This window comes from Pelodiscus sinensis, chromosome 4, assembly GCF_052426305.1.
Source record: "Pelodiscus sinensis isolate ZL-2025 chromosome 4, ASM5242630v1, whole genome shotgun sequence".
NCBI lineage: Eukaryota > Metazoa > Chordata > Testudines > Trionychidae > Pelodiscus > Pelodiscus sinensis.
The window spans coordinates 6,945,070-6,969,445 of record NC_143055.1 but is presented as its reverse complement, the minus strand read 5'-3'; the positions used below and the strand labels follow the sequence as shown (position 1 = coordinate 6,969,445).

At 44.6% G+C, this 24,376-nt stretch overlaps 1 protein-coding gene across 7 annotated transcripts in view; it reads right to left on the bottom strand.

The window, feature by feature from the left end:
- Positions 1-24,376, bottom strand: part of SLC4A11 (solute carrier family 4 member 11) — a 256,640-nt gene that overhangs the window by 149,538 nt on the left and 82,726 nt on the right. Inside the window, exon 1 of one of the 7 annotated variants that reach the window (XM_075931013.2) lies at positions 18,108-18,568. The exons of the other annotated variants lie outside the window; for them this stretch is intronic. The gene's annotated coding sequence lies outside the window, so the exon portion shown is untranslated. Of the gene's footprint in view, positions 1-18,107; positions 18,569-24,376 lie in introns of those variants that run through there. 7 annotated transcript variants of the gene reach the window in all.

Genomic DNA, 24,376 nt, shown 5'->3' with positions numbered 1-24,376 from the left:
GCCTGCCCCAGGAAGAGAGGACTACCCCAGCAGCTTGCAGCCAAGTAAGAAGCACCTCCCCACGGCTGCTGCAGCGCCAATAGGGGGGAGGGTGCATGTACCCCGGTTGGGGCAGGACCAGGTTAATCTGCCCCCTGCGCTCCCTAGCCAGACAGAGGAATGCAGCAACTGTGCACTTTCCCTTCACTCCCAGACAAATGGGAACAGCCAGCAACATCCTTGTACAAATGTGCGGCAGGGGGAAAAACTTCAGACTCCCGTCCGCCTCCCTAAAGGGCGCCTGGGGTGGTAGGTTCAGGGTAGGGGCAGTCCTGGGGCGGAGAGGGTTGTCCCCAGCCAGCCCCTTTCACCTACTCTGGTGATTCTGCCTCTTTTCTGGTTAGTCTTATGAGAAACAATCCCACTCCAGGAACATCCCATTTTCCTGGCACAACCAAACCCTTGCCTTGATGTAAGGTATGATGCAATAAGGCCGTACACTGAATTTGGTGGTCCTAGCTCTTACCATTTAGGAGGAGTTCTTGGACAGACAAACTCTCTCAAATATATAGTAGGGTGTCTATTGTGCACCTATTTTATAGGGACAAGGAGGGTGAGGCTCTAATATCTTAGTGGTTCAGCTTCTGCTGGCGAGAGAGAAGTTTGAGAGCCACACCAAGCTCTTCTTCAGGTCTGCAAAAGATGCTTCCCAGTGTTACAGCAAACAGCAAGGTGGAACAGATTGTTGAGCAGAAGTAGTTAGCATATACTGTAAGGGATCATGCAAGGCAGAGTCACCTGTCAACACCTCTGAAACCATAGGTGAACATAAGAACATAGAACATAAGAACAGCCGTACTGGGTCAGACCAAAGGTCCTTCTAGCCCAGTATCCTGTCTACCGACAGTGGCCAGCACCAAGTGCCCCAGAGAGGGTGGACCGTTGACAATGATCGAGCGATTTGTCTCCTGCCATCTCTCTCCAGCCTCTGAAAAACAGAGGCCAAGGACACCATTTTATCCCCTGGCTAATAGCCTTTTATGGACCTAACCTCCATGAAATGATCTAGCTTCTCTTTAAACTCTATTATAGTCCTAGCCTTCACAGCCTCCTCTGGCAAGGAGTTCCACAGGTTGACTACACGCTGTGTGAAGAAGAACTTCCTTTTATTAGTTTTAAACCTGCTACCCATTAATTTCATTTGGTGTCCTCTAGTTCTTCTATTTAGGGAACTAATAAATAACTTTTCTTTATTGGCCCTCTCCACACCACTCATGATTTTATATACCTCTATCATATCCCCCCTCAGTCTCCTCTTTTCTAAACTGAAAAGTCCCAGTCGCTTTAACCTCTCCTCATATGGGACCCATTCCAAACCCCTAATCATTTTACTTGCCCTTTTCTGAACCCTTTCCAAGGCCAAAATATCTTTTTTGAGGTGAGGAGACCACATCTGTACACAGTATTCAAGATGTGGGCGTACCATAGTTTTATACAGGGGCAGTAAGATATTTTGTGTCTTATTTTCTATCCCTTTCCTAATAATTCCTAGCAACCTATTTGCCTTTTTGACCGCCGCTGCACACTGCGTGGAAGTTTTCAGAGAACTGTCCATGATAACTCCAAAATCCCTTTCCTGATTTGTCGTAGCCAAATTAGCCCCCATCATACTGTACATATAGTTGGGGTTATTTTTCCCGATGTGCATTACTTTACACTTATCCACATTAAATTTCATTTGCCATTTTGCTGCCCAATCACTGAGTTTGGTGAGATCTTCTTGGAGTCCCTCACAGTCTGCTTCTGTCTTGACTATCCTAAACAGTTTGGTATCATCCGCAAACTTTACTACCTCACTGCTTACCCCTTTCTCCAGATCATTTATGAATAAGTTGAAAAGGATTGGTCCCAGGACTGACCCTTGGGGTACACCACTAGTTACCCCTCTCCAATCTGAAAATTTACCATTTATTCCTACCCTTTGTTTCCTGTCTTTTAACCAGTTCGCAATCCAAGAAAGGACCTTCCCTCTTACCCCATGGCCATGTAATTTACAGAAGAGCCTTTGGTGAGGTGGATATCTGCTCTATACCTGTGGGTATCCTCATCCATGGATGTGGCTGTGTGTATCCGCAGATCATTTTTGCAGGCGTGGATACTGATTTTATACCTGCGTGGAGGCTCTAGTCTCAGAGTGGGGGGGTCAGTAGGGTACATACTGTTGGAATAAATTTAGTGTTGGTTCAGTCCATTGTTTTTAATATCTAGCAGAGTCAGGAGTTTGTATAATTCATATATATCAAACCTGAAGAATAAAAGGAGTTCAGAGTCTGATGCTCCATATCTGCAGCATCCCTCCTGGACTGTGATTTTATCACAACTTAACTAGCATTGTAGTCAACTCTCTACTTGGATGGGAATCAGGAAAAGCCAGGGCACTACAGTAAGAAGCAGAGTTTCATTAGGTGGCACTAGTTCCCTTAAGTAAATAATGAACCAATGCTCAAGCAGGCTGCCTAGGGGACAGTTATGCTGGAAATGCTGTTTTTCAGTTGAGTCATAAAAACCAACATCTTAACCTTGTAATTAAAGGTCCAATGGTACATTTTGAAAAAGTTGGGTGTTAACCCTGGAGTGTCCTGGCTAAATTCCAACTCTAGTAATTGCACGCTCATTTCATAAGTTGTCCTACAGTTTCAGTTGGATCAAGTCTTCAAACTATTGCATAGCGATGTCTTGCTGAACAGCTATTATAACCCAACCCAGAAGCAGCTGGACTTATGCCAATACGTTTGGGATATGCTTTAGGAGCCTGTGAGACAGGACTACTTGCATGCTTAACATTTAAGAACGTACATAAAAGTTTGCAAAATCACGGCCCCAACTCTTTTCTCTCAGCATCCAAGGGATCGATGCGTGGTCAACATAATCTCATTTTCTAAAAGCATTCTTCATCTAATAAATATTTAAACAATTCTGTTTAAGAGACAACACACAGTCTGATCTCCTCATGATACAGAACTGTATGTAAATGGATAGTTGGTGTCTAGAACCTTACACAAGTACCACACCTTTTTATTTGGCAAAGCAATGACTCAGAGGGAACATACCTACCTACAGGGAAGGGAAGGGAAAACTATTATTTCGAGTGGCACAAGAAACCAAGAAATGGAAAGGTTTTGGCAGAGTATCAGAATAATCTTCAAAGGGTAAGGATGGCACCACCAACAGAGCCAGCTTTGTCTTGTTATGGAGCACACGGAGCACGACTTAAATCTGCTCATAGATCCGGCCCACCAAGTCACTGGATCTGGCCTGTGAACGCAGCAGGGAGTCCCAGGCAGGCTCCCCTGCTTGCCCCGCACTCATAAAAGTGGCTACGGAGCCATTTCTCTTTAAAAACTGTGAATCCAGAGGGGAGAGGGAAGACTTGAAGTGCTGTCCCCCCACCCCCAACACAATCCCATTGGCTGGTTTCTGGCCAGAAACCGGCCAATGGGAGCTGCCTGTTTGAAAAACAGGCAGCATAGGAAGCACCCCTCAACCCTTTCCTCCGGCTCAGTTATTCACACAAGCACATGGCCGTGCCGCTTGTGCAGGCAGGCAGGCTGGCAGGCTGAGAAATGTTTTAAGCTCTGGAAGCATTTAGCTCTGCAGGCAGACAGGTTGGGCTGGTAAGTCTCCTGGCCAGAGTCTGCCTCTGGAACCCCAGGCCTTTCCTTCCTCAACCCTCTGTCCCCCCACTCAACATACCCAAACCCTCTACCCCTCCCTTCTGTACCCATACCCCCTCCCAGATCTGGCACCCCAATCCTCTGCCCCAGATCACAATCCCTTCCTACTCTAGATCACAAATCAAACCCCTGCATCCCAGTCTCCTGCTCTATGTCACAACCCCCTCCTGCCCTAGGTCACATTCCAAAACCCTGGACCCGCATCCTCTGCCCTAGGTCACAACTGCCTCCTTCACCCAAACTCCCTCACAGAGGGAGAGGCCCCTGGTGAAAAAATTATTGCCCGCCCCGGTCATAAATGTTTTCGCTGATTTTCTCTTCTATTCTTTGCTACTATGGATATAGGCAAGGAGAGTCCATCCGTGTCTCCTGCTTTCACCTCACCTGATGGTACAATCTCTACTTGTGCTTATATGACTACGATGATGCGCGGGTGCCCAGTGGCTTAGGAAAGGGAAGGCTTTGCCTTCCTAAACTGCCAGCCTGGCCAAACCCATACTCCGCCCCCAGAGTGCCTACTGTAGGCATTTGGGGGGGACAGAGTGTTGCTACCCCCTGGTGCTCCAGGGAGGCTGGGGAGCACTTGGCGTGCTGCCCCACTTCTCCACCCCTTCCTGGTGTTTCAGGGAGGCTGGGGAGCACTCAGCACATCGCCCCACCTCCTTCCCTCCCCAGGGGGCCAGAGCCTCAGCAGAAGGGACAGGGCTGTAGGTGGGACTCAGGGCCTGCCTCTCCCAGCCACATCAACCGCCCAGGTCTATCAGCAGGCACCAGTTGTGACAGAGCTGAGGAAAGATTGATGGCAGGCGGGGACAGAAGTAGCAGAAACAGACAGAATGAGGAAGCAAGAATGTATGCAAATGTTAAATCATACGGTGACAAAACGAGAGGGAAGTAACAGTATGCAGCAGCGCTGCAGCTATGTCAGTCCCAGGATATCAGAGAGACAATGAAGTGGTGTCTATTATGGGACCCACTCCTGACGGTGAGGGAAAGCTTTCAAGCTTACATAGAGTTCTTTTTCAGGGCTGTTAACTAAACTGTTCAGTCTCCCTTGGAGTGGAGCGTCAGCAGTTTTGTATCCGATTGAGATCAGACTTGTCAACAGAAGGATGCACCTTGCATTCATGGAAATTAACACGCTCTGCCGAGGGGATTGGTTTTAGCACAACCGTTTGCCACAGTTTTCTTCCTGTTGCATCTTCAGTTATTTATAAATTGTCCGTCAAGTCTACTATGTATTATTTCTTACCGCTTTCCTAAAAAAGGAACGCCGACCAAAAAAATAAAATGCACACCGACTCAAGTATCAAGAGAGGACAGCCCCAGTAAACAACTCCTGTAAAAGAGGATGAGCTATGAAGAGATTCAACGTAAAACAAGACAATTGACAATTCTGCTGTAAACGATGAAGATCTTTCTCCTCTTAGTGGTCACCAAACAGCGTTTGTTGGCCCGCTTTAATACTTAGGGCTTTAAAACTCTACCAGCACAGAAAACAATTTTGTACAGCACCCATCCCATCAATGAAGTCAGTACGGATGTAAACGTGTAACCGTTTAAACAGTGAACCAATAAGCATTAGCTTATTGATTTCTGTTATGGTTCCTCTCAAGGAGCCGGCTGTCCCGGGCTCCGCACTATGTAAGCTTTATACTGCAGAGCCTGCAGCACATATAACCGCTAGGATTATTAGCGGTTACATTTTAGAATGACTTTTCACATCCCTAAAAGCCAGCTCCCACCCGCTGCATTCACTTCTCCTATAAAGTGTCTTTGAACCTTTTTTGATGCTATCAACCTAAAACGCAGTAAGTAAGTTAATAGTATTTAATCTTCTACCTTTATCTTCATTCACTAAACTATGGGTCAGCTCCTGGCCCCATTGCAGACAATGGGAGTTTTGAACTGATTCCAGTAGAGACAGGATTTCAACATACACATACATAAATCTCCAAGCCACATATTCATTTTCTTATGATAGTGGTCCTTCGTCATACCTATCCCCACCCTGCTATTTGCTTGAGTCTAAAACTTAGGCCATAAACTCAGAGGAGAAACCTTATCTGTGTAGCAAATTGCAATAAAATGAGAGATTAGATCACAGACAAAAGAGAAATACGCATAGTGATACACAAAGAAAAATTCTTTCAATGACATCAAAACAACTCCAAACTACCTTGCACACTTCAGTTTTACAGATAAGGAACACAGTAAATTCAGTTTTTAGGAAAGAGGATATCAATAGGAAAAAAAATCTTTTCCTCCAACATAGCTAATTCTTTAGATTATTCTAGCCGCTCGAGGAAGAAAATTATGTTTTTGGCTTCTTTGCTCACTAAAGGAAACTACTACCTTCCTCCTATTTATTTGCCAGCAAAAACCTAGTAATCATGTTTCAACTTTTTGGCAAATATTATTGCATTTCTCTTATTTTTCAATCTTTTCTGCAGTCAAAACATCCATAACTAACTCTTCTTGCTCCCTGGAGAGTATCTATTGAAATTACAATTAATTTAGAAAGAGTTTAAGTATTATCATTTCCTTGCTTTTTAACATTGTTTACATAGATTTTATGTATTTTCGGTTCACAGCTTGTTATGGCTCTCTAATCAAAAGCTGGAAATGGTGAATGTTAATATCCATTCGGTAGATGTAGATTGAAGATATAGGTTCAGAAAAACAACCGCCTTTTGACTTCAAGCCATTTCAGTGAGTCAGACAAAGCGTACAAAGTTTAAAGAATTTGATGGTTCAATTCCTGGCACTGCCGGTCAGGTAGGAAATTCTAACTTATGTTACTGTTCAGGATTTTTGATCTCAAAAAACAACAAGAAAAGCCCACAACCCAGGTGATAAGGTCAATCCCAACAGAGAGAGAGGCAAGCCAACAATATTTGTACTTCCTGATTTCTTACATTTTTATCATTTTTATATTTCCATCCAATCACAAAATGAAAAGCCAAAAAATCCATTATGCCGTCTTCCATTATTAAATTCCTCAGGGAGATGTGTGCTAGCAATTCCCTTAATAACCAGCTTTAACTTTCTTATTATCAAGGCTAGTAATAAGCTCTTTTGAGCCATGCGATATTACTAGATTACAAATAAAAACACATTCTCCGGATACTTTCAAAAAATGAACATTTTTTAATTCTGCTGTTGGCATCTTCTCAGGCAACAGCTTTCCTCAAATCCAAGCATCTTGTTTGATGCAAAACACAGCTCTTTGTCTAATGGATTGCCAGCATGAACACTCTTCCATGTTTAAGAAAGCACTATGCAAAATTTCCTTTGGAATTCCTTTATAGACTCAAATTTTCCCCCCTGTATGTTTTGCTGATGATACATCATGTTTCCTCATTTTTAAAAATGGAAGAATTCCTTTCTTAAGAAGAAATAAGATTGAGATTCCTCATCATTTTGGAACAGGATCATAGAATCATAGAGCTCGAAAAGACCTCAGGAGGTCATCAAGTCCAGCCCCTTACCCAAGGCAGGACCAATCCCAACTAAATCAACCCAGCCAGGGCTTTGTCAAGCCGAAACTTAAAAACCTCTAGGGATGGAGATTCCACCACGTCCCTAGATAACCCATTCACCCTTCTAGGGAAATAGTTTTTCCTAATATCCAACCTGGACCTCTCCCACTAACTTGAGACCATTGTTCCTTGTTCTGCCATCGGCCACTACTGAACAGCCTTTCTCCATCCTCTTTGGAACCTCCCTTCAGGAAGTTGAAGGCTGCTACCAAATCCTCCCTCGCTCTTCTCTTCTGCAGACTAAACAAACCCAAATCCCTCAGTCTCTCCTCATAAGTCATGCGCTCCAGAGCCCTAATCATTTTGATCGCCCTCCGCTAGACCCTCTCCAATGCATTCACATCCTTTCTATAGTGGGGGGCCCAGAACTGAACACAATACTCCAGATGTGGCCTCACCAGAGCCGAATAAAGGGGAATAATCACTTCTCTGAATCTGCTGGCAATGCTCCTCCTAATGCACCCCAATATGCCATTAGCCTTTTTGGCTACAAGGGCACCCTGTTGACTCATATCCAGCTTCTCATCCACTGTAATCCCCAGGTCCTTTTCTGCAAAACTGCTACTTAGCCAGTCGGTCCCCAGCCTGTAACAATGCTTGGGATTCTTCCATCCCTAGTGGAGGACTCTACACTTGTCCTTGTGGAACCTCATCAGGATACCTGCATAACACATGTTTATTAAAAAAAAAGTATAGGTCTTCACTGGTGTTCTTTCCATCTTCTGGACAACCTGCCTGCACCACAAGATAGAGTAACCAGAGAAGTGCATCTTTGGAGCCAAAAAAATACCTTTTCACATCAATCAAAAGCCATTAAATTACCTTAATTTGCTTCCAATAATTAAAATTAACTGACGCTAGTGGTTAGCTGTGACTAGGGATATGTTCCAATATCAGATCTCCTTAAAAAAACCTCACTCTTGGGCAAACCGCCTCCAAGGTAAGATGGTTAGGTCTCTGATGATTAGATGACTGAAATCCCATCATCATAAACTACTTTAAAAAAAACCACACCAAGTCAAAACAAAAAAGAGTCTCTGCTAACACATGCAGAAGTCTGAGTCTTTGTGATAACCATGACAGAAGTTTCAACTGATCTGGAGAACCTTTCAATCTAATTTTTTCAGAACTGTCTACCAATTTTTGGGTGTCTACGTTTCTAGCCATTTTGCCTGGCGCACTTTAAAAAGGGGCCTAATTTTTAATATAGAAAATGCACAATAATATTTGAAAACAAGACCACTTTAGTTAAAAATCACTAGGCACGTTCTGAAATACACAGCTTCATGAACACCGAGTAGTCCTGTGGCACCTTAAACCAGTGGTTCCCAACTGCAGGGCCACGGAACACTTCCAGGCCACGCCCCCTTGGCTTGATGATTGGCTCAGCAGGGTTTCCTGTAAGCTGTGTGGCAGAGTGGCCACACAGCTGCTAATTGAGCCTCGTGTGCTGTGGCTAGACCTGGGGTCACAGTGAAGCTGTCTCTACTTGGGCTGCCTCACCGTGGCTCCAATTCCAGCTCTGGTGACCGCTTTGCGGTACACGGGCGAGGTCGCGTTTGCTTCTATTCAGGCAAAAGGAGGAAACAATGATTTTTCTTTAGCGGTAATTGTAACTATGGAAAACCGCCACACAAAGACTAGACCCCCATGAAAGCCTGGCCAGTGGCCGGCACCATGGAATCCAAGGGGCTTACCAAGGGTCTGATAATAAATGCAGGAACAAAAGGATTGATTTCATTTACAGTTGTGTGTGGAAGAAACACAGCAGAAGCACCATAGTAATTGGGAAAGCAGCAGCAGAAAGCCAAAGACACAGCCGGACAAGCATTGGGAACAAGACTCTACGCAAAAAGCCGAGAGAGAATTTTTAGGGCAGAGATCTGAACGTAAGAGCTTGGGAACTATGGAGCAAAGAAAATGTCTCCTAATTGACCACAGAAGGCATCAAGGAAACAAGACTAATAATTCCTCCGTAATTACCAAGAGTGCACACCAATGTGCCCTCTAATTTTTTCCATCCATGCGTGGAATAAATTTTATTCTGTGCACCGAGTAGTGTGCGGATGTACGCCACCGGTAGAAACACATGCTGCCAGCTGTGGGCTCTCTGCTAACCAGCTGGGCAGCATTTGACTCTCTCAGGTGGCTGCCGAAGCACTCAGCTTACAGAGAACACTGGTGTGCATGCGCGCGCGCGCGCACACACACACACACACACACACGGACTCCATCACTTGCACCTAAATACAATCAACTTGCAAAACCCTAAACACTGGCTAACCACCTGTGTTAATGTGCTAGCACTGTTTACTGACATGCAAGAGAAGCTGGACACATCTGTAAATTATTATTTTCAGGTTCTTCTCCAGCATGAGCACTATCCCATGTGAAAAGTACTTGCTACAAGTTCATTTTTTGATGATCTGAGTCAGCAAAAGTTAACGTCCAAGAAGTATTTCAAATTCGATAGCTTCAGAGGTGTAGCTGAGTTAGTCTGTAACAGGAAAAAATTAAAAAACAAAACAACAGTTTGGTAGCACTTTAAAGAGTAACAAAAACACAGTAGATGGTATCATGAGCTTTTGTGGGCACACCCACTTCTTCAGATGACCGGAATATTGGAAGTCCGGATCCAAGGATAAATAAGGGGCAGGGGGAATGGAGAGCGGAAGAAAAAAATTTGAAGGAGAGGAAGAAAAAAAAAAAAAAGACAGTGAGTAGATAAGCTTCAGAGGGATAGGTGAGTGAGTCTGTAACAAGAAAAACTTAAAAAAAAAAAAAAAAAACAGTCTAATAGCATCCTAAAGACTGAGTAGTCATAGAGGCTGATGAGAACCATTAGTTAGCACTTGGAAAGGAAGATGATCAACACCAGATTCTAAACAGTCATCAAATTCTACAGTTTACGTTAAAATACTGTGCCACTAACTCTCAACCCACAGCTTATGTAGCTTATACCGTCCTACAGTATAGTTAAATATAAATGACTAGTCGAGTAGGAACTCAATTAGTCGCTTCTCACCCCCCTACCCCACCCTTAAGAAAGGCAGCAAGGTGGGAGAACAGCAGCCTTTTCCCCCCAGCACCATCTTCATAGGGGGGCACGGGAAGCAGAGGGGGGCATGAGCAGGGATTGAAATAGTCCTGCTCACACTGGTCCTGTCCCTTTGAAAACTACAGGCGCCGCCTGAAGCTCCTATACATTTCAAAGGGAGAAAGGCAGCAGGACAGCAAGCGCTCCCCTTATCAACCAATCAAGTAGTCAGAAATTCTACTGACTACTCAATTAGCTGATTAATCAAAGTGTAACATCCCTGCTATACTGTGCATTTAATTTAGATTGGGAACCACCAGTCAAGGACCACGTCCTCTATATTTGCAGACAGGCAACATACCATCCACAATTTTGTTTGTCTGTAATACACACACACACACACACACACACACACACATGCATCTCTCTGTCTCTATGGAGACAGCTACCTATACGCACATTCTACACTATCCACGAAACTGTTCAAAAATTTGCAGACTATTCTAAGGTATCAAGTTCTGCAAGTCTCACATTCTACTGTACACAGCTACTTTACAACGAAAGTACTGACCAACACAAGACACACAAACCAGAAATGAGCAGTACCACGTGTCAAAATTGAGCTGCTCTCTCATATGATACTTCCTCATTCCTCACAAATGAAGAGTTGGGCTTGGTTAGTACTCAGATGGGAACACTCCAAGAAACCATTAGGCACTACAAAAAAGCTGTGTTAGTCACTCAGAGGTAGGACTCTGGCATTTTCCCTGGATTTTCTTTTATTTGGTTTTAACACACAGTATGATGAACATGAGATGGCTGCCTCCAGACAGAGTGGTAAAAATCAATGATTAAAAAAAAAAAAAATTAAAAATGGATTTTTTGATCAAATGTTTTTTGAGGAAAAAACCTATTGAAAGAGTTTTAATTAAGATACATTATAGCTCAAAGATCTCTCATCAAGGAATGGGGTTTATAAATTCTAATTCTGTAATAGGGAACAATATATTCATGTAATGTTTAAGAAAAGTTTTCTAAAGGAGTCCCAAATACTTCATGTATTAAGGAACCAATCTTATGAGGTTCCAGAGGCTTCTGTATAGATTTAGGTTAATCTTTCCATCTACCCAACGGCCCTGAGTGCTCAGTCTAGAACAGTGTTTCTCAACCAGTAGTACGAGTACCCTTAGTGGTACTTGAGAGAAGTCTAGGGGGTACGTCAACAACTGAAATTTGGAAAAAACTGAATTTTTGTTTTAAGTTTTACAGTGTTTTATTATTTTTGTACTTTTTACACCTAAAAATTTTATCACCCACCTACCTACAATTAAAGTTGTTTAAATAAATGTGTTGCAATGGTAGAAAATAAATTTGCACATCTGAAAACTGTAGATACTGGGGTACTTATAATTTTGTTGTTGTTAAAAAAAAGGGGTACTTTATTTTAAAAAAAAAAAAAAAGGTTGAGAAACACTGGTCTAGAAGTTACCATCAGAGATGCTCAGTTTTACCATTCTCAAACTGTGGGTCTGTGTCTCCAGAGCAAACATGTTTGATGTCATGTTATTGGATTTTAGTAACTGCCGATCATTGTTGCACCCACTATTGTATGCTTGCCCCAAATTCTGTGCAAAGCGGGCCAAGTGAGGTGTCTATTAAAAGCTGTTGCCGTGCTGATTCTAGGTCTGCTACTCATGTACTTGCCTGATTTTTATAAGTAAAGTTATTAATACGACGGGCTCTGTTATCTTTTAAACGTGCTCTGCCTGGCAGACAACAATAGGCATCGATCACCTATTGTGAGAAATGGTTATTCAGTGAACGGCTGTGCTAATTAGCAATGCTGTATGGACAATGGCTCTCAAGGTTGCAGCTTAGTTTGGTTGCAGGGGATAGAGGTGCAAAGAAGCCTAGTGGGGAAGGAGGCGGGGGGGACCAGGAGCCCTGAAATGACCTCCCCTGGTCCAAAAATTCCTCATCTAGGACCAGTCAGGTCTAGAGGGTGCCAGATCAGGGAGGTCCAACTCCTACCCAAGTCCCCTCCTCGCACCCTCCCTCGTAGCCAGACACCCTACATCCAGCCTGCTTCTGCACCCTACCTATCTGGTCTGCACCCTACCCAGACCTTGTCCCCTTCCGCCCCCCAGCTCCCTCCCAGATCCTGCACCCCATCCCTATCCCGCTCCTTGGCAGCCCTGCCATCCATCCTAGCACCGCCCTGGCCCCAGCACCTTGCCTCACACCCCAGGACTCAGCACCACCCTGGCCCTGGCCCTGGCCCCAGCCCTAGCACCCTGCCATCCACGCTAACACCCAGCAGCACCCTGTTCCTTGTCCCAGCACCCTGCCAGTCACCCTAGTGCCCAGCAGGACCGTGTCGCTGACCCCAGCACCCCGCCACCTGAGCCAGCATCCTTCCACCCAGAAGCACCCTCTCCCCAGCACCCACTAGCACTCTGTCCCCTACCCCCACCAGCACATTTGGGACCACATTAGTGAGGCTTGGGGAGTTTTGGAGGAGCTTATTTTTGTTTTTTTGTATCTCACTTGTGTGGCCCCAGCTGACTTTTCTGTGGGTCAGTGACCTTTGACTCAAAACAGGTTCCTCACCCCTCTCATATATAAAGACAATGCTAAACCTTTTGAGTTTGACATAATATTTTATTTAAAAATGAAGCCAGGCCAACAAGCCCCCAATTGGTACCAAACCCCATTTCACTGCAACATCATAATAATCCTGCACCACCTGACCCCAAATCTGAGCCTATCATACACTGGAACCCCCCGTCATGAGCCTCTTACATCCCCACACTCCTGCATCCCCACATCCTCAGTCTTCTGCCACAACGTTCCTCCACCATCCACACATCACAAATCTGTGTCCTGAGTCCATCATACTCACAACCTTATTGCCCTGAGTCCCTCACATATCCAGCCCAAACTCCTGCACCCTCACATCCACAAGCCCTGGCTTGCTCAGCACCGCAACCTTCCACCTGAGCCCAACACTCCCCAGCCTAGAGCCCCCTCCCTGAGTCAACAGCCCCTTCTCCTGCATCCAAATTCCCTCCCAGAGCTTGTACTTCTCACCCCTTCCCACACCCAAATCCCTCATTCCCACCCCACATCTCACTCACTAGGTTGAGACAAGTATAAGGGCTGGGTATAGCAAGTGATGGAGAGGAGGGGAACAGAGCGGATGAGGCCTCACAGAAAGGAGATGGGGGGGGGTCTTGGGTCATGAATTGGTGGGTCCCTCTCCTCCCCCGCCCCCCTCCTTTTTTTTTTTTTTTTTGCTTGACAAACCTAGGGGTTCCTTGAAATTTTGAAAAGCTGAAAAGGGTTCCTCAGCCAAATAAAATTGGGAAACACTGCAATAGAGAATGCACTGACTTCCAACTTTTGCAGGAGTGACCTTCCTCTCCTAGAACTAGTATCACCTACACCACTTCTGAGGTTTCCATCCGTCTTGAAAATAATTGGCTCCCATATTACAGGCTACCATAGAAAATGTACTACAAATGCAGATACAGTTTGAGGGCACCTGGCAAGCTACCAGTGCCCTATAACCACAACCACCACATACCGTAGACTTTGGGTCAAGGATGTAGCGATCACATGACAAGGAAAAATGTATTTTACAGCCCACTGGACATTAAACTATTAGATGGGAATTCTACACCAAGGGTATAATTTAACGCTCTTTCTAAAATCCCCCAGTTCCACTGCAGGAAGAAAAAGGCTGTACTTCAATCTCGTCAATCACAGTCAACCTTCTGGTAAGTGTGAAATCCCAACCCACAAGTGTGGGGGAAGAGGGGAATCTAATTTTCACAACTGCTGGCTGCAAAGAGAGAAAACATCACATTGAAATAATGCAGCAGGCAGCAGCCTCCGAACTGCACACTCACAAGCAAATACTCCCACACACAAACACAGGGATCAGCCTTGTCTGGTATCAAAGCGTTCCTTTTTTCTCTTTTTTTGGCGCAAGCTACACTTCATCCTTCGCAGTAATAAAACCGCTTCACAAAAGGTCACCGTCTGCAGTATGACAGTGGCTGCCCATGCCTTTAGAACAAAGCCAAAAGGCCGTGTTGATATATTTTCCCCAAAAGCACCAGCCTGCCCAAGTTGAGTCATCGAGTTAGCCCACCGGACAGATCAATATGCAAGGGTGCTTGCCAGAGGACCTCCTGAAAAGGAAGCTGTTTTGTATGGAGAGATCTGTGCAGCTGTTCGATTAGCAGGATACATTACGCTCTTTTTTAAATTCATTCTCTCGGCCAGCAGTCCTGTACTGGTGTCAGGGAGAAGTGACGGGTCCCACCACTGCAAGAGGAACTATGGCACAGCCACACTTCCTGAATTTTCACAACAGTTACAATCCAGCACAACAACGTGAGGTTTACGCACAATCGGTGCATTTATTCGGTGATCAGGAAGAAGAAGAGTGGTCAGGGAATGATGATCGCTCACAATCTGGCTGACACCCAGATAAAAGCTTTGGGCCATTGACTTTTCTCAAAGTAAGAGGAAAAGAAAGTGCTGCTATCCAGTATCATTTCATTCGTCAACAATCTGCTGGGATTGGTAGCTAGAAGTCCAGGAGGGCGGATAAACATTTTTTTTAAAGATGTTTTTATTTAAATAGTTTAAAAAATTTAATTTCTCATTTAAAAAGTTACAGTTACATCACATCACGAATATGCTACACATACACTTACAGTCTCCTAAAAATGAATTAACGGCTCTAGTCTGTCCAGACTAACTTCTAGCTCATGCTTCTTAGAAGTTCTGGCCTTTCAATTTCTGTTTCTCGGCCCACCAGAAAGTCACATGTGCAAAGACAGACACAGATTGGATAGGACTGGTTTTGTTTTGTGCTTATGTGCTGGTGAACCTAGGCCAAGCATGGCAGAGTTAGTTAAGACATGGTCTTAAGACCGAGACAATACACAGGTAAGAGGCAGCATAGAAAGAAAAAGGAAGACAGTTTTCAGAGCGCACACAGCTTCCTATATTCCCCTACACTTTTGCTACAGAAAAACTGTCATGGCTTCTGGACACAAGACAGATCCTATCTGGGAATATTTTGAAGAAATTCGTTCCCTGGGTCAAAAAGTAAAACGTGTCTAGCTTAAGCAGTGCACGAAGATGATGCAGGGCCTAGTTGCAAGAATGAAACATCCTAAGGAAAACTGCTTACTAGGAGAAAATGATGTGGATTAAATGTAGATATGGCTGAGTGGATCAACGCGTTAGTAACTTAAAACACTTTGCAATGCATCATTCTTCAAGATGCTCTCTACACCTTTTAGTGCAAGTGTGATTTGACAGTAAATTCCCAAGCTGTTTGCTATGTTGGATGTTCCTGGGGGGGAGGAAGGGGAAGTTTAGCTTAGCTAATCCTTATGGCTTGTTGAATTAGTTAACTAGGTTTAGAATCTATCACCCAAGTATACGGTACAGAAAGCCGCAGTAAGAGAAATCGAGAGTTGCCAGTTGCCACTGAGTGTCATTTTCTAACTTTATATTACGTAATACGTACCCTTTACTTTGGCACATCACGACCACAGACCATAATGGGCGATGCCGTCAGTCTAGCCCCTATTTTACTTCAGCATAACTCAGCTTTCCTAAGGGAAGCCCCCTCTGTACTTGCTCTCTCAAGAAACAAGTGCCAGTGAGTTCAATGGGGCTTGCTCCAAAATTAAGGGAACTCTAAACGCAGCCAGTCTTAGCTTTTTTTGCTTACTTGATTTAAAGCAAAAATCGCCTTCATTTAATCAACCCACCCTGAATTCCAGACATAATGCTACATGTAGAAGGTGGGGAAAACCCAGTCAGTAGAGACACAACAACCTGACAAAACCCAAGCAGCTTCCAAGTTAATGCTCTTCCCTTCTCCAGTGGCATTTTCAACAGCTCTGAACTGACACGGCAGCCCAAGTGCAAGTGGAAGTTCCTCTTTCAACCACTGACAGTATTTACAGAAGCCTATCAATCTCAATGATACTTTAACTGCGCTGGGGGAGAGACTGACTGAGGATTTGGGGTTCTTCAAGCATAAATCTGAGTTATGACTGAATTCTGTTCAATTTTGTTACGGCACATCATCGTTTTACAGGAAGGCCTTTTTGCACATTGGGAGACCACTGTGTATAAAATGCATTATTGTTATTATGCAGGATCCAATGCCAGGGGTTACTGGTACCGAACAATCCTGCACAAGTCCCAACAGTGAAAGTGTCAGTGAAGTCATTGTGAATTACACTTCTATTGTATTTATGAGTATTGTGAAAACAGTGGTGCACGACAGCTAAAATGGTTGTCTGACTGACGCTCTGTCCACGCTGGCACTTGAGCGACAAAACTCACACACGCGCACCCCACAAAAGACAAAAGTTTTGCCCCAGTAAGTGGCAGTATCAACAGCATATTGTCAGCAAGAGTGTTTGCCTGTCCACAATGCAAACCCAACTTGGAGAGGGAGGAAGTATTTTGTCAGCCAAAGGACAGACAAACAGCGTTTCCACTGCCCAACTTTTAGGGACACGGTTGTGTCCACACAACCTATGTAGTGTAGATAAATCCTCAGTTGAAAATAAATTATGGGCCTTAAAGTTCTCATCTCAGACTAACAGAACAGTTTGTAAAATTACAGTCACCCAAGATACTGGGGGGGAGAGAGGGTGTTAATTAACAAAAAAAAGGGGGGGAGAAGAGAACCAAAAGGAGTTTCCATCTACAACTGTGGCTGAACAAATGTTATTAAAACTTAAATTCCGCAGGCCCAAAAGAAAAAAAAAATCTGGTCTGAACTTGCAGCCAACTATAATTCACACTGAACCCATAAAGACTTGTCTGTAGACCCATATAAAACAAATTTTAGAATGGAAACAATGAAAGGCTCAAAACTAGAGCAGCATTGCCGAGTGCCGACAGAATTACCTGACTAAAGTACCTTCAGCCCTGTTTCAGGAAAAAAAAATTACCAGGGTGTTTGGAAAGGCAGAATTTCTTCTTTGCCAATAAAAATTAAAGCAGTCTACGGAAGCAAACTTGCTAGCCTCAGAACACTCACAAAACTATGAAAACAGGAGAAATGGGATTCTGAAAACAAATAAGCAGCAACCAGCAAGACAGGCTAACAAACAAAACCAAACTACTCATAGGGAGAATTCCTACACCCTGACATACCATAGACCTCCAGGAAGCAGCAACAAAAATATAGGGGAAAGATATGCAGGCTGATTATTCACATAAAAGAATGTCAGACTAACGATATACATGTACCGTATTTTCTTCAACATCAGTTATTTAAATTCCTCAAGAATGGTTACATAGCCACTATAGCAGGGATGTTCTACCAGCATCTTACACAGATATAGATATATTAATATATACATTATATAAAATCTCCTTTTTACACTTCACAGTATATAAAGCTTAGGACAGACTATTACAATAGTTTGGCATTAACAGTTTCTTAAAAGACAAACAAACACTCTCTCTCTGCCAGTATTTGCCCCATGCAATTCCTTTAACCCAATTCTAAATACATACATTAAACGCATGTTTAATTAGATCCAAAAAGATATTCTGCCTCCCTAAAGCCACAGGCATCCGGAACATAAGGAAAAAGCAATAGATTTCATTACCAAGCAGCAAAACCCAAGTATCATCTTACTTTGCTTGATTAAATAATTAAAGAGCTGACCGATGCCTTATTTTCTAAATTTCCTGTTTAAATCCATCACCCAGCAACAGCGGTGCCTCTATGCCAGTTATGATTTTTTTAGACTAACTTACCTGTACCACTTCTTTACAAAAAGATGCTGCTAAATTGCGAACAGCTTTAATTGATCTTGTCTGTGGCTTTCCCTGAAGCTTCCAACGAGCCTGAACACTTGTTTCCTAGTGCCACTTACATTCATGTGGCAAGAAAGGCAATGGCTTGCGATTCTTCAGTGGCTCCAATATTAATCAGTCCAGGGCATCTTTCTCCCTCACTTCCAATTGGAGAGTGGCAAATGGGTGGAGTGAACACACGACCCATTAGATTCCAGAGGTATATACTCCAAATCGGCTTTCAGAGAGACCACGGTTTGCAGAAGTAGAACAGCTAGGGAATGAAGATGCTGGAGATGCAATAAGCTAATTAATCCAAAGCAATCTACATTCCATGGCAGGCTCAGCTTCCCTAAACTTGGACTCTCTCTCCTGCAGCCACGGAGGTTTACTGTCTGTCAGCGCTATTTGCCTCTGGTACAAAGGAGGAAAAATAGAACAATTCAATTAAAGTGACCCTGCACTTCTGAGCGAAAGCTTTTTGCTGGATACCATATCGAGAGAGCTAGTGGTCCTCCTTAACAAACCTTGTAGCATTCAGGCACCAAATGAAGTAAAGAGATATTGTACCTTACAGACAGAAGTACAAAATCAACAATAAAAAGAGGTAGGAAGAGGAGGAAAAAACTGCTGCCAAAGGTACATCTAGCAGAGATCTCTTAAAGACATAGGCATTGAAGTTCAACAATGTGTTCATTGCCTGATGTTTTGCAACCTACTGTATTATAGTAAATTCGTGCAAGGAGTACACCCTTTTTATGCAGTTATGTGCATGCACAAATTCAGAAACAAATCAAACACCGGGGGTTAAAAGAGAGAGAAATGAGTACAGTAAAGATAGTACACCGGGGGTTAAAAGAGAGAGAAATGAGTACAGTAAAGAGGGTTTGTGATGCCCATTAAGAAATGCTCTATGACTACAAATTCAGTTCATATGGTCAATAACTAGGTTTGCAAAAAATATTGAAAAAAGTGTTTCACTTAAGCTATGTCTACACTGGGAATTGAGCAACAAGACTTGTTCAGAGGTGCTAACCCCTTCCCAACCACAATGATAAAAGCTTTGTCATGGCAAGTGCTAGTTTAAACAGCAGTTGGTCTGCAGAAGTGCTCTCCTACCAACAAAGCTCACGCAGGTTGAAGTATTCTGTCGGTAGAAATGCCAACAAACAGCAGCTCCCCCGCCCAACTTGAAGCAACATGGCCATATCGCTAAAAGCCTTAGATTGATTTCTAGCATGTGCTGAATTCATTTGGGGTGCTCAGATAGTAAGGCAATGAGGCCACATACCTACAACTAAAGTATCCAATGAGGGTCTCAACAGAAGTCTGAGGTTGCTGGAGATGTTACTCTACCACTAGATCTAGGGATCTACTGTAGAGAGGCAAGAGAAGGCACATTTTCTCTGTTCAGGCTCGCTTTTGCTCACTGTTTATAATTCTAGACTCAGCCGCACCTCTGAAACCAAACTCCAGGTGAAAGCCACACACTCTGCACGCAAGTCCCTCCTGCGCGCTATACCACAGGCAAATGAACAAATGCAAATATGTTAAGTCACCTTGTTTTCCCCCCCTTCAAGATTCCAAAACGTCCATTTCTGTGTATAAGGCCTGCTCTTTGGAGTGGTCTAGTTCAACCCTAAGCATATTGTATCATCACTAAGTAAGGTGTGCTCAAATTAGAAGCAGAGACCTGTGGTCTATCCAACAATCCTTGATAAACTTATGTTTTTAAAAGTTAGTAGGAAATAAAAGCAACAATTCAAGATTTAATTATGGTAGCAGCGCTATTATTAATGGTCCATTGAGATTTGCACTTCAAATGGAATAAAAAACCCTCTGTCTCACACATTAATGGTTGAATTTATTCTCCAGATTTGCTAGCTGAATTTCCCATAGCACAGAAGTTTACAGGTTTTAGCTCAACAATCTCTCATAGGCAGCTCCCTTCTTTGCAGTTTTGCCTCTCACATTTATTAGGGTTCCTCCACTTCAAATAGCCACAGGTTGCCACACAAAAGGTCTTTGGTAACATCTGGGACAAAAGACCGTTTTCAGGTTCTAAAGTGTATTCTAAAATACTCACTTCAGTTTTACCAAACACATTGAGATTGACCAAGACTAGCCAGCAGAACTGCACAGGTCTGTCAGATATTTCTCATTTCCAACACTGCCAGCCTGGTATTTCAGCAACAAACAAAACAGATAGTCTACCGTTTTTGCCCCTCCTATCCCCATTTGGGGGGAGGGGGAAGGGGTTGAGATTTTGTTTTCTTCAATGTTTTCTGACCAGCTCAAATCCAGACTCACCTGCTGCATTCTACTGAGCCAGACTAAGTAGCTATATGATAGGGGACTCTGAAGACAACCTGGGGGCAGCCTGAGAGAAAAAGGAATAAATGGTGTAGCAGGGACGCACTTAGGGAGCGGACGAGGTTTGAATGTCAGAGAAGATGAGCTATGGCTTTGCAGGAGGCCTGGGTTGAGTGGGGAAGTTCATTATAGCTGCACAAAGGCAGTGACCCCCAACCCCCACTGCAACTGTCAGAGCGAGGGGTCACCAAATGAAATTAATATGCAGCAGATTTAAAACAAACAAAAGGAAGTTTTTCCTTCAGGCAGTGCACAGTCTACCTGTGGAACTCCTTGCCATAAGATGTTGTGAAGACCAGGACTCTAACAGGGTTAAAAAAAGAACTAGATAAATTTATGAAGGCTAGGTCTATGAATACTTAGCCAGGATGAGTAGGAATAGTGTCCCTAACCTCTGTCAAGGGCTAGAAATGGATGACAGGAGATAGATCACTCGATTCCCTGTTGTGTTCCCTCCCTCTGGGGCACCTGGCATTGTCCACTATCGGCAGACAGGACCCTGGGCTGGATGGATCTTTGGTCTGACCCAGTATGGCCGTTCTTACATTCTTATTTCTCCATTGCATCGGAACACCAGCTCTGTCAGAGCCATCCAAGAGCTAGTGCTTGGGGCAGAAACGACCATGACAGTGCACCAAGGGCACTTAGGGGCAACATAAGCAGCAGCATGCAGGAGAGGGTTGGGGGGACCCTTCGCATGCCCATGCCTTGGATCGGACGTGACACCATCTTGGGGTGTCTGGGACAGAGTCACCGTGTTACATCTCCCACCCCCACCTCAGAGAGAGTGACTTGCTGGTGCTAAGCTCTGACACACCCCGTCTGTTAGCTACCCAAACAATTTCCTCAGGGCTCTGCTAGCTCCTTTGCCTTGCAAATTAACACCTGGCGCACCCCCGTCCTAAAACCCCTTCAGAAATCTCCCCCGTGTAGCATCCAGCCCTGGCACCAGACTCTCCCAGTAATTACCAAGTTAGCTGTCTCCAAAGACACAGTACACACGCTGGCGTGTTTGATTCAGCTGAGTATCAGCTCCAGGACTTTGCCACAGCACTGTAAGCTGTTGATAGTGCAAACAAATCTAAGTTCATTGACAAAGATAACGATTGACGGGAAAGTGAGCAAGGATAAGAAGAACTGGCTACAAACAAAACTCAAGTGCAACAAGCTTTGCCTTGTCTAAACTCAACTTTGAGCAGGCAAAGCCCCTGTCCGAAGCAATTTCTCACCTGAAGGATCTGCGCAATGTCACTAGCCCTCTTGGCCACGAGCCAGCCTTTCACCAGCTAAGCACCGTCCCTTTTGCTTCCTCTCTGAAGAATAAACCAGGTGCCCTTTGGCCTTCTTCTTATACCCCAAAGTTCATTGTCTTTGCACTCAGACAGGCCAGTCCCTTGTAGTCGAGTTGCCAATGTCTTCCCATCCCTCTGTTTACACCACACACAGATGTAGCTTACAAGGCTTCGCTTACAGTTGACAGAGACACACATGTCATCTCCTGGCTGGAAGAAAGCTGGCAGGAGTTGCCAGCGCACAGTAGAAAACCCTCTGTCAGCTGGAACCAACAGTGGCTGTGTCACAGACTCACCGAGTTTCCCCACAACCCGGGCTCATTCACACAGCCTCCCTCCCTAAAATTTCGGCTCCCAGCTCCCCTGCAAAAAACCACACCAGGGAGGCTGCTTTGTGGAAATGCACGCATGTAACCAATAAATAGGGCCAGAGTTAAGACTGAACTCCTGACTGGTTGCTCAGGAGGGCAAAGATGTGGGCTTTGGAAGGTGGGCAGAGAGTAGAGGGGTTCTGGAATAATGACGGCGTTTGGAATAATTGCTTAGGGTTTGTATTAGGGATGTTAAACATGTAACCACGCTGAAAATTTCAGGGGCTACACAGTTACACGCGGTGCCGCAGTAGGCTCCTGCATGCTCCCCCCTTCTTCCTCACAGCAGCGTGGCAGGTGGTGGAGGAAAGGGAGTAGGCAGCTCCCCAGGAAGCCGGTACACGCAGGGAGCTGGCTTTTAAGTTAACCGTGTACATGGTTACACTGTCACGTCCCTAGTTTGTATCGGTAGGGTGTGCAATCTAGCAGTTGTCAGTTATCTTATTCCCCTCCAGAAAATTGTAACACAGAGAACAGAAAACACCCTGCATGCTGATATACAACACAGTCACGTATCTGGAAATGCTGCTTTTTTAGCCTATGTTTAGACACCATACAAATGCAAGGAGACAGCACAGGAAAAGCCTCGCTTCTAGCTGCATCAGGCTGATAAGCCAGGTTAATGCATTCAAGAAGAGTGAGTAGCACTATGGTGGTTTCCAGGAATATCTTAAGCAGCGTGTTCATTGTGCACTATGCATATAAAAATTAGTTGCTAAAAAAACAATCCATCTATTCCCACCGGAATGGGCTGTACACATGTTTATTGTGTTATACATGCATATTAAACCCTCGGGCTCAATTAACCTCAAGGAGAGGTAGGGACCAAGACAGACGCGGTGTAACGTCTGGGATAGCAGAGATCATAAGGGGAAGACCAGGAATAAATATGTAAAGCCTTGCAAATCCACAAATATACACTTTACATTCACAGGTATCCATGGATGTGGCTACCCGCAGCTCATTTTGTAGATATGGATGTGGATATAGATACTGATTTTATATTTGCGCAGGGCTCTATAAACATGCAACCCTTAAACTGGAGAGTACAGCTTTGTTACAACAACATGACTCCACCATAACAGGGGACATCGCTGCTCCTCTACACACTGGCAAGAAGGACCTGACCAAAAGGGGCCAGTGCAGAGTAGAAATGTTAGCGTATGGTCAAGTAAACAATTAGCCAATAAGCCTGGGCTTATCGGTTAATTCTGTCGACTACACACACTACCCCCCTTGCTGCCTCTGTAACAGTGGCAGCGGGGGGAGAGAGGGAGGGAAGGGAGCGGGAGCCAGTGCCCATGAGGAACTGGCTTTAAGCAAGCTCCCCACAAGCACTGGATCCACCGCCCCCCCTCCCCCCCCCCCCCCACACACAGCTGCCTCTAATACAGAAGCAGCAGCGCAAGGCAGCAGGAGGCCCCTGGGGATAATAGTCATGTAACTGCTAAGATTTCACGTGGTTACTCGACTGTTCAGTGACCCACTATAGAACACCCCTAGTGCACGGAAAAGAGAATCAACAGGAATATTGCTGTTGCCCCAGTCATGCACGAGTCCAAGCAGCCAAACTACAGTCGCTTTCAGAGGGGGGAGGGGGAGGGAAGAGGCATAGGGGAGGCGCCCACACAGCGGGGAGCATTTGGCCCACGGATTGCAGCTCACAATCCGAACAAGGTGAAATGACAAGACCGTGTGTGCTGTTACAACAGCTACAGGTTAGCTGCCATCTGTCACTCCTCCCTCAGTCTCCTGCCCCCTTATTAAGGGGCAAGCAGCAAGTCCCCATGCCACACCTTCATGTACCCAGATCCTTGCTCCTCCCTATTTCGGTACCCATTCCCACGCCCCTGCAGTCCATACCCTGCCACCACCAGCCTCCAGCTCAATCCAAAATGGAGTCATAAGTCCATGTACATGTATACTGTAAATGTTATTGTTTTCATTATTCCTCAGTAAACGCGGGTTCAAAAAAGCAGCCCAAGCATGACTCAGGGCAAACAGGGTAAAGGAAGAATATAAAAGGGTGAGACGGGAGTCATGCAAAACAGCCTTCCTGCCTCTGTCCCATCTCACCACCCAGGCTGAAGAGAGGACAGAAGCTCTCACCAGACAGACCTTCCAAAAGACACCAAACAAAGGATGGGTTGGCCCTGCTGCGGAGGTGAGGGAAACGAACACCAGTCCTAGCTAC